General features: G+C 32.6%; 1 protein-coding gene across 1 annotated transcript in view; it reads left to right on the forward strand.

Moving 5' to 3' along the window:
* Positions 1-10,126, forward strand: part of LOC108904551 (CUGBP Elav-like family member 1) — a 270,054-nt gene extending 259,928 nt beyond the window's left edge. Inside the window, exon 7 of the transcript XR_001964236.2 lies at positions 9,876-10,126. The gene's annotated coding sequence lies outside the window, so the exon portion shown is untranslated. The remainder of the gene's footprint in view (positions 1-9,875) is intronic.
* The last annotated feature ends 740 nt before the right edge of the window (positions 10,127-10,866 follow it).

Below are 10,866 nucleotides of genomic sequence, written 5' to 3' on the forward strand. Positions count from 1 at the left end.
ACCCTAGAACTGCTTTTTCGTGTACAAACAAATAACATTCGTAATCTTAGGAAGTGTGTGGAGACGGAAAGTGTGCATATTGAGAATGTACTTTGATAGTTTTCCTTCTTTTAAATTATTCTTTTAACTTTAACTTATTCTTGTTTTATTTTTCTATTTTGTGTTATGTATAAAGCGTGTTTGTCAAATTTTGTTAGTGAAAACTGCATTAGCAGACAGTAAGATTTTCTATGATCTTATTTAAAAAATATGTAGGCTTCTAACATAGTAATTAAGTGCAATTAAAAATGAAAAACAAAAAATGGTGGAGCGCCGCTCGATGTGCACTGTGACATAAAGTCACAAATATTTCTTAAACTGTTAATTTTACCGAGTTGGACCAAGAGGGCATTATCGTTAGCAAATTCTTCAGGAAACTTATTTTGGATACAGGCAGATTGCGATCGTCATCCATGCAAAAACTCTGGGTTGCTAACCAGTGGGCACAGTCCATCCCTGGCATTCTGGGCATAATGAACTTTCACTTACAACATCAAAAACAAGCTGTACGCATATGTTATCGATCATCAAATATTGCATCATGCTGATGTTAATTGTTTAGAGACTGTAAATAAAAATAACTTTTTAATTTTCACTTTGAGGACCCGTAATTTGTTAACGAAGGTCCGTATGAAAAAAATTTATATGAAAACTGATATTATTTTGACCTCATCTATCTGTACTCGACTTTTTTATACCAAGTACCGGAACACTCTGTATATCCCACAGTTTTTTTATTAATTTCAATGGACATAAAAGTTGATGAAATCAGCAATGCTACACATTATTGTTGTATGCAGGGTGATCATAAATTGTCTCTCGATGCCTATAAAACATTGTAGGTACCTTTTTATTTAAACCTTTTCTGAAAATAGACATTAAGGGAGATATAGCCCTTTAAATAGACATAGTAGATATATTCCGATATCTCAAATATATTTTGAGCTTAGACGTAGGTCATTACTTTACATAGTATTATTATTATTAAATCCGATATGTTACGTAAGGGGTAGTTTTAAGGGGCTGCTTGTCATTATTTCATCTCCAACTGGTATTTGTACTTAATTTTAATTATTTTATTTTGAAAACTACTGGTGGAAAAAGGTAGTCCTGTTTAACTTTGATAAATCTAATCGTTATTCACACATTTCGTACAATTTCTGTAAAACAAGTATTTTAGTTGATTTAACACTTAAAATAAAAAAAATTACAGAATATATTTCAGTTTAAAATATTTTCTTGAAATTTGAAAGAAATTTAATTTTTTTTACAAATGCATCTTATTTTTTTCCTTAACAGTGTAGAGATGAAGATTTTTCAAGTTTTATTAAAATAAGTTAAAATAAAAAATTGGAAATGAAATAATTATAATTGTCTCTTGTGCATCAAGTGATTTTTGAAAATATCTTGAAAACCTTTTAAGGTATAAAAATCTGATAGACCATCTCTCTTTAAAGGAGTATATTATCTCCTTTATTATGCATTTTTGGAAAAAGTTTATATATAAATGTACCCTCTCTTTTTGACTGAAGAAGCAGGAGATAATTTAAGACCACCCTGTATACAGAGTGTCTGTAAAACAAGAGCCATACTGAAATAATATGTAGGAAATGTGATTTTAAGAAGTATTTCACCATTAGCGTAGATCCAAAAATATTTCTGAAAAGAATTACATGGTGATGGCGATGCTCGCAAAAACATGTATTTTTTAATAACTTCAAAATTGCCGATAAAATCTAAATAAAGCAAGACAGACGTCTTTAAATTAATGAATGAATTATTACTGAACGTTTTCGAATCCATGTTCATAGGAAATTTATTGCTTAAATCACGTTTTCTATCCCCTGTTTCACTTCGGCTCCATATTGTAGAAAACACCCTGTAGATGGCTTGCATATCCGATGCTACGTAGTCGACAAGTACCAAAGAATTTTTCATAATATAGATAAAGCATGAATTAATGAAAATTTTCAGTTAAATATATAATCAACCCGAAAATTCCAGCCTGTTATTAAACGCAATAGTTTGTATAAATATACTTTACTAACAAAATAACCATTATTAACTTTTAACTGCCGTACTGGCCAGAACTAATATTATTTCGGATAAAATTATTGTTCGCATTTTCATTAGGTATTTCATGTATCAGCTCATAAAGGGTACATATGAAATATAGAACGTAATTTTGATGTAATGTGCTAATATGTTTCATGGTAATTGCAGAAACTAACGATGTGCATTTAATAATTTTCCATTTGAAATAAAAATAGTGTTCTTGGTAAATGTAACAAACCACAACAATATATCAGAAAAAATTGAATATCACAAGCACACACAAAAAAAAAGAGGTCTGTTCTTTTGAATAGAATCTGACCCTGTTATTGTTATGTTTTCGGAACCGCTCAAGTCAGTGGTGCCAGCACCCATCATTTTCAAGAAAATGATTCCCAAATCTTCAAAAAATTGGTTATTTTTTAACATGATTAAGGATTGAAACGTCATGAGAGAAGCTGATGAGGAAACTGGATTCCATAACTCTACCCTATAATTTGGAACTCTTATAGTTAATTGTGACTTTTATGAAAAAGTTTTCTGTTACATTTTTGAAGCTTTGCCATGCAGTTTCATTAATTTTCAGTACAAAATCTTCATGACACAACATTTTACACATTTAAGATTTGTCGAATATAATCCTCCTTCAGTATAGCACTGATTATTTCTGTAAATTTATCTCCCAAGCACCCGTAACATTCACCTTGTCCAAAGCTTCAACAAATTGTTCCATTAGTCCAAATTTTATGTAAAGCGGAGCAAGCAGAATCTTGGTTGGATCTTGTAATGGCTCTTGATTAACGTTAAAATATCCTGGATTCAGATCTCGGTTAGGCCAAGTTTTTTATTACAGTGATTTTTCCATCTGTCCCACAAACACAGAAAACGGAATACTTAGTCAATCCCAATTGCTGTCCTAAGGTAATACTAATGACTGAAATCTCCACAGTTTCCACCATTTCGTTTCCAGAATCGTATTCAGTGGGTGCCAAAATATGGGGATTCACCTGAATAACCCATTTTTTTGAGGATTCAACATTTTCTCGAAAACCGTAGGTCCTGGCCCCAAATTAACTTCAGATTATTGTTCAACAGATCCAAAAAGATGACAATAACATGGCCTGATGAAAAGAACAAACCACTGTTTTTCTTTTGTCTGCCGCTTTAATTAAAGACAATTTAAATAAAACACCCTATAATTAATTAACGCATATTTAAAGAGATGTTTTTGATTCTAAAAATATGTAATTTTGGAGTCATTCATTTCTTTAATTTATTTGCAAAAATTACACAAATTTTCCTTTCGCTTGTCAACCGAAATTAACTTGCTAGACTTGCGTCTTGTGGACTTTTTGACTGCACCTTGTATAGCATTTTCTATAGGTTCACCTCTCATTTAAATTCTAAGTGGGCCTTGAGCCCGGAGCGATAATCAAGAAAGAAATAACGAAAAGCAAGGCAAACAGCCATCATTTTCTAATAAACATTAAGCAAAGCAGGAGCCCTCATAAAGACGGACTTAGCAAGTCAAATTTCAGGAGAGAATAACCATCACTTAGAACGTTTTTCCTCTTTCGCAATAAACTCGAGAGCCAGGCTTAATACATCCATGTACAGAGATCATTGCACGACAAAAAAAGGTTGTGGACGTGTCCTACTTTTTTTACGTTGGAAAATAATGGATATGTAGAGTAATAATTGAAATTTCGTGTATGTAAATACAGCAGGACAAATACCATGATCGCGACATACAAAATGCATTAATTGTTAAATAATTTGAAATAACTCTAGGGCAGTAGTTGTAAACGGTTTAGGCGAATAGTCCATTACCATAATAATTATCTACATTTTAAATGATGATAACTACTACTACCTTAATACGAGTGTATAAAACTAGGAGCCATTAGCAGGTTAATTTCTAGACCCACAGAGTGCTAGACGCTAAATTATTTCAGAAGAAACTTCGAAAAGTGTTTAATAAATTTCCTGTACTTAAGTTAAAAAAAAATATTTCATATTTTATAAATTACTTTTTTTTTAAGAATATAACTCTTCTTCGGTAGACACAGATTTTTATTACCCACATGTCAAATTCAAAACCCCTAATATTGTAAGTTTTAGTTATTTTCCTGACCACAGACCAGATAGACTGCACAGTCGAGTACTAATGCGAACGTTGTACAAGGTAGTTAGAGCTACACGCCTACTTTGAACAGATTAAGCAAATTTAATGCATTAAATAAAGTAATTATTTTAATTCACAAATCTCTTAGTTTATACTTATACAAAATTAAACATTTTTTATCGGCCTCTGAATATTGTAACTTTGTTTAAAATTTATATGGATTATTATAATAGGTTTAATAAGTATGTCCCAATAAAATTACTGGGGTATCTTTGTTTTTTATAAACCACATTTTATGTATAACATATTGACATAATATACAAATAAAGCAATTACTTACAATTAAATAGGTATACCGTAAAAAGATGCACATTTTAAAATAACTTCTTCAAAATTGCAAATTCTACTCCCTCCTATAATTTTATTTTTGATTTTGTAAAATTATATTAGCAATTTTTTTATCCGAAATCTAATAATACTACCTCTGTTCTATAAATCGTTAATTTTTTAATTCGTATAAAAATAATTTTGAGGGGGGCTTTTATATGGGCCATGTTATGTCCAGCATTTTAGAAAATCTGAATAAGTAAGAAACACTGTACTGTTTTTTCAGGGTATAATACAACTGACAATACATTCAAAATAAGGGAAAAAGCATATTTTTACCTCGTATCTCGTTTATCTTACGTTTGCTGAATTTTGCACGCCTGTTGAACATATAGAAAATCGCATTATGACACTACAAACATAATCACAATTATTGAGCATATTTACTTTGCTCGACAAAACAGGAAAGGTACATTTTCTGATGTTTACATGTTCTCCGTGATCTTTCAACGAAAAATTAAAGAAGGCCTTAATATTAATTATTTAATTTTATTAATTTTACCTGAATTCTGAAGAAATAGGAAAATTTGGGCTTTAACTTGAACTACATATTTATAAAATATTTGCTTTTGCAAAATGATGATCATTGGAAAGAAATCGGGGGAGACCATTCCAAGGGATGTGGAATAAATTGGTGTTATCATACTTCGGAAAATAAAATTGCTAACATAATCATTTAAAAGTTGACCCTCAAAATAACATGCGACAGTACATAAATTGAGTGATATCTGTATACAGGGTCTTTACGAACTTGAAGACGATATCTGAAACGTAAATAAGACAGGGAGGGGTGCAGAAATTCTATTGGAAGAATTATTTCTTGCAAATGGAATAAAGTTTTGTTTAGTACCGACTGACTTACCGCATTCACACGATGAAAACTTTTTTGGAACCGCTGATTCCTCCAATAGCTCTGTCTCTGTCTACAAATGTTAGCACATGCCTATTTGAACATCGTTGTTCATAAAGATGTCCAGTTAACTCAATTTCAATTTTAGTTTGTTAATTTGCACTTATTAATAAACACACCACAGGCACACTGTTCGTTAACAAAAAAAAAACAGGTCACTAAGAAAAATAAACTATTTCACTTAACCATTTGTTCATTTATAATTTTCATAATAAAAGACACGAAAGTTTCCGTAACGAAAACTAAACTAGAACTGACGATTACCTAAAATTGAAGTAGCAGTTTTTTGTTTCTTACTCGTCCAAAAAAAAAACGGGACAAAGAAGCGGACGATAAGCCATGTGCGATTACAAATGTTGGGCTGTTTTTATGTAGTATATACAGGGTAGCCCATCGAAAACGTACCGCAAGGCATTACAGAGTAGTAAAGAACTTTTCGGCAAAATCCAAAAACAGGTCACATTTGTTTCTGAGGGGGCCAATTTTTGGCTCAAAAAGCATACCAAAGTATTCATCCCCCTAAGTGGGGGTGCTGTCCCCTAAATTTTTTCAAGTGGGAAGGGGGGGTCAAGTGGGGGGTCATTAGAAAGGGCTTTTAATTCTCTATACATCGATTCTTACTTTTTGAAAATCGATTCATTATTTTAGAAAATATGCAGCTTTGAAAATACGAACAATATTTTTGACGAGAAATGCGAAAATCGATTTAATTTTACTTCAAAACTTACGGTATTAGTCAAGTAAATGCTGAAAATGTTGTCCGCCAACTTGCATACAATGATACAGGTTGTCTTCAAACCGTTGTCGAACATTCTGGAGCACTTGCGGTGTTACTTCGCGACATACATTAATGATTCGTCCTCGCAGATCTTCCAAGGTATCAGGTGGAGTGCTGTAAACTTTGCTTTTAATGTGCCCCCAGAGAAAGAAATCTAAAGGATTTAAGTCGGGTGACCGAGGGGGCCACTCAATTGCACCTCTTCGTCCTATCCAGCGTCCTGGAAACGTCTCATTTAGGTAATTGCGCACATTGAGCGAGTAATGTGGAGGAGCTCCGTCTTGCTGGAAAATCAGTTCGTGTTCATTGTAAGCAGGGTCGTCCTCTATGATATTTGTTAGAGCTGGGTCGATGACATTTTGTAGTAAATCCAAGTACATATCGCCTGTCAAATTTCCAGGAAGGAAAAAAGGACCTACAATGGAATTTCCAAAAATACCTGCCCATACATTCAACTTCTGGGGGTGTTGGGAGTGTGTCTCATGGAAAATCCTTGGATTGGTATCAGCCCAGTAACGACAATTATGGCGATTCACTAAACCATTCAAGAAGAACGTACACTCGTCCGAAAAACACACATTAAAGAGGAAATTATCGTTTATCGCTCGTTCAGTCATTATTTCGCAAAATTGCAAACGACGATCAAAATCGTCTTCATTTAGCTCTTGCACTAGCCGAATCTTATAAGGATGGAATTTGTATTTTTTTAATATTCGTTGGACACTTGTACGACTCACTCCTGTCGCAGTAGCCAATTGCATTGTACTCAGCGTACTATCCATTGCCACTTGCCCCAATACCGCTATTTCCGTAGGTTCATTTAGTACCGGATTTTCAACCTGCCTCTTTTTGTTATGAACGGAGCCAGTTTCGCGAAATTTGGCCACCAATTCGCGAACAATTTTTCCAGACGCATGTTTCTCAGGATGCCGTTGGTTGAACAGTTCGGCGACCCGATTTCCGCATTCATTGTTTTTGAAAAAAAGCTCAATAATTTCTACTCTTTCTGGAATTGAGTACACCATAATTAATCAATTTAAAAGACTCGGCAGTATTGGTACTCTTCAACTACAAGTCACAAGACAGTTATCTAGCAACTTCTTGTGGCCTATCTAAATACGAAACAAAAAGCGGACAATTTTTTGCTCACCAAAATCAGGCTAAAGAATTCGCAAATCAGAAAAAAAAAAGCGAATTCTTTTGAAGGAATTTACCAAGCTAATACCGTAAGTTTTGAAGTAAAATTAAATCGATTTTCGCATTTCTCGTCAAAAATATTGTTCGTATTTTCAAAGCTGCATATTTTCTAAAATAATGGATCGATTTTCAAAAAGTAAGAATCGATGTATAGAGAATTAAAAGCCCTTTCTAATGACCCCCCACTTGACCCCCATTCCCATTTAAAAAAATTTGGGGGATGGCACCCCCACTTAGGGGGTTGAAGATTTTGCTATGCTTTTTGCGCCAAAAGTTGTCCCCCTCAGAAGCAAACTTTACCTGTTTTTGGATTTTGCCGAAAAGTTCATTACTACCCTGTAATGCCTTGCGGTACGTTTTCGATGGGCTACCCTATATATAATTCGCAAGCGGTTCCAGAGGTTCCTAATAAGTTTTAACAATTTTGATTGTCATTAACTGTATGAACCGTTTTTCTGTTTCAATGACTATGATTATCGATTAATAATGCATTCTATTCACCATTAAAAATGACCTCTAAATTTGTAAACACCCTTTATAGTTACTGACTGCCTTTGGTAAATTTAATACTTTGTTTCAAAGTGAATTGAACAAACACAAAAAAATATGTTTTTTAATAGCCTTTATGTCCACTTTAATTTAATTTCAACGTTCCTTGAAAAATAAAGGAATTAAAATATGTGCTTTTAAAAAATTAAATTAATAAATTAACTTCTCAAAGATACAGGATGTTTATTAAGTACTTGTACAAACTTTCAATGTTGAATCTTTGACTAATTTTAAGATAAAAAGTTCATATGATCATGGACCCGCAACGGCTTGGTTCTAGCGATGAAGAGCGTCCAAAAAAATTTTTTTTTCAGCAATTATTGTAAATGTTATTAACTTATTTGTAGAAGTAGTTTAGTCTTAGTCTTGTAAATGATCTGTTTGTCACATCGCAATACAATCAATAAACGACACATTTTTTCACTTGTTTTTCAAAAACTTAATGATTCAACTTACAAAATCCAAACTCAGGTTTAAATTTAAACCCGTTTTTTTACAAAACGGCTGCTTTCAGCGACAAAAACTAAGACGACCTATATTTTGTACGTAAAATTGAATGGAGAATGGGTATGTTTAGTCAAAAATGACATACAGTGCGGCACAAAAAAAATGGTTATTTAAATCCAGGTGTAATAAAAAACTAAGTAAATATTTGAGTTTCTCACCATCGATACTCTCAGTTTCCAAATTTCGTCAAATGCTATGTTATTGAACAAAAATATAATCAAAATACCAAACAAATTTGTTTTTACCCTCTGTATCTCAAGAATCAAGCCGTTTTATCTTAAAATTAGTCAGAGATTTACCCTTTAAAGTTTGTACAAGTACTTAATAAACGCCCTGTATAGCACATAAGTAAATTATTTAATGTATTTCATAAATAATGACATATGCGACGTGGCGTCGCCAATGTCTTTCGACCTCGTGTGTCGAATGCGGTTAATTCCAAGAAAGTAACGCAGAGGTCTTCTTGGAATTCTATCTCACCAAATATCGTACAGACTGTCTGACCTGTTTTCTATCATTATTATAAGGCTATTTCGAATAAGTCTATCATGTTTGTAATTGCATCTTTATTTACATTTTGAAAGTTGGAACATATATTCAGATTTTTGTAAACCATTGGTAGGCTCATCCGCAATAATAACATACCGACACCTCAAATACCGACCAGAACTGACAATTTTTGTCTTCGTTTCCGCCAAATTCAAATGTGGATCAATTACAGTAACTTTGAGTTGTTCGAGTCAGTGAAAAATAAACCTATAAATGAAATCTGACCTGAACTTTAAAGTCTAAAAAAAATCCGTCGAAAATATATCTTAATCTAATTTGACGACCAGCAACGAACCTAATTCGAATAAACCGTGAAACTGACGAATATTTCAACGAGAAAATTAATAGCGGCAGTTTTATTAGACTTGAGCAATAAATCCTTATCAAAACTTTATGCGGCCAAGGTAAAAAAATTAAAACACCTGATCGTTAACAATAAACATGTATTTGCAATTAAAGGAATATTTCATACGAACTTTTCAATAACCACGTGTCAAAGAAAGCGACGTAGAAATGAATAATAATGATCCCGGCGAGGGTACCTAATACGTAACTTATTTTTAAACTGAAAAGGTATTTCATATGTACTTTACCAAAAAGCACGTGTCAAAAGAAAGAAATTAATAATAACTGGCCCATCTCACCACCAAAAATAAATAATTATCCTATCCCAGAACCTAAGTATGCGTATGTAAGACACGTGATTTTTGTTAACAGATTTCCTAGGTTAGAGAAATTTCCGCCTTACTTTTCAACGATGAAGCTAATTGTGTTCTCTTTAGGTACGTTTTCCTGCTCTACGAAGCTGCTCCATGGAAAAGGTCGATCTTGAGGGCACTTTATGGACCGGTGCAATGTTCAACTTTCTTTCCATATTTGGCACCAAGTGAGCGGGAGATGGCCTTGTCAAGGACGAACCGCCGCTGTTCAGGTGCTAGAACGACAGTACAAATTTGAGAAATGATTTCTAGATTCCTATTTTATTTTTTTAATTTTATACACTGTTGACTGAGAAATAAATATTTTTTTTGTACGTTTTGTTGTTTTACCTCTCTAATTCCTAAGTCCATTTATAATTACGAGGTAAATTTCTCGACGTTGTTAACGCTACTAAAAAAATAGGCCCATTTCCAAAGTGTTTTTTCTCGCAAAAGGTTAATCTAATTATGACGATATATTTTTTTAATTATAAGCATATTCCTCTTTATACTTCCGGCATATACTCGAGTAAGAGGGTCTAACTTTTTCTCTCGAATTATTTTCTGAATAGTTTGTTTTTTGAATTACTTCTTTTTTCTGTTATTTAAAAAATTTTAAAACTTAGACTTAGTATAACAATAAGAAAAATCAGTGACAAGAACAAAAACAAAAACAAATAAAATCGATCAATACTTAAAACCGGACAATCTTAATGTATCTGAACATTTTTCTAAGCAAATGTTGTCAAAGGAGGTAAATAGGGATGGATTATTTAAAAGTTGTTACTGATTTTTTGTAATGTTGTTATATCTTTATTTTTATTTAATCTGGTGCCCTTTGGTTTAACTGTGTATCTTAATTAATATCAGAAATAATGAATCAGGAAGCAAATTTTTCAGAAAGAAGGAGAATACAAATTGACATTCATTATGTAGCTGATTTACTCTATAGGGTGTTTTAAATTTCGGAGAAAAATTATTCGATTTTCATCTTGCATATACTGAGAACTTAAATGTTAATAAAAATTTCTACCTCTGGAACGTTACTTAGGCATAAATCTATACCTAATTAAAA

Source organism: Anoplophora glabripennis, unplaced genomic scaffold (assembly GCF_000390285.2).
Source record: "Anoplophora glabripennis isolate ALB-LARVAE unplaced genomic scaffold, Agla_2.0 scaffold99, whole genome shotgun sequence".
In the NCBI taxonomy this organism is placed as follows: Eukaryota; Metazoa; Arthropoda; class Insecta; order Coleoptera; family Cerambycidae; genus Anoplophora; species Anoplophora glabripennis.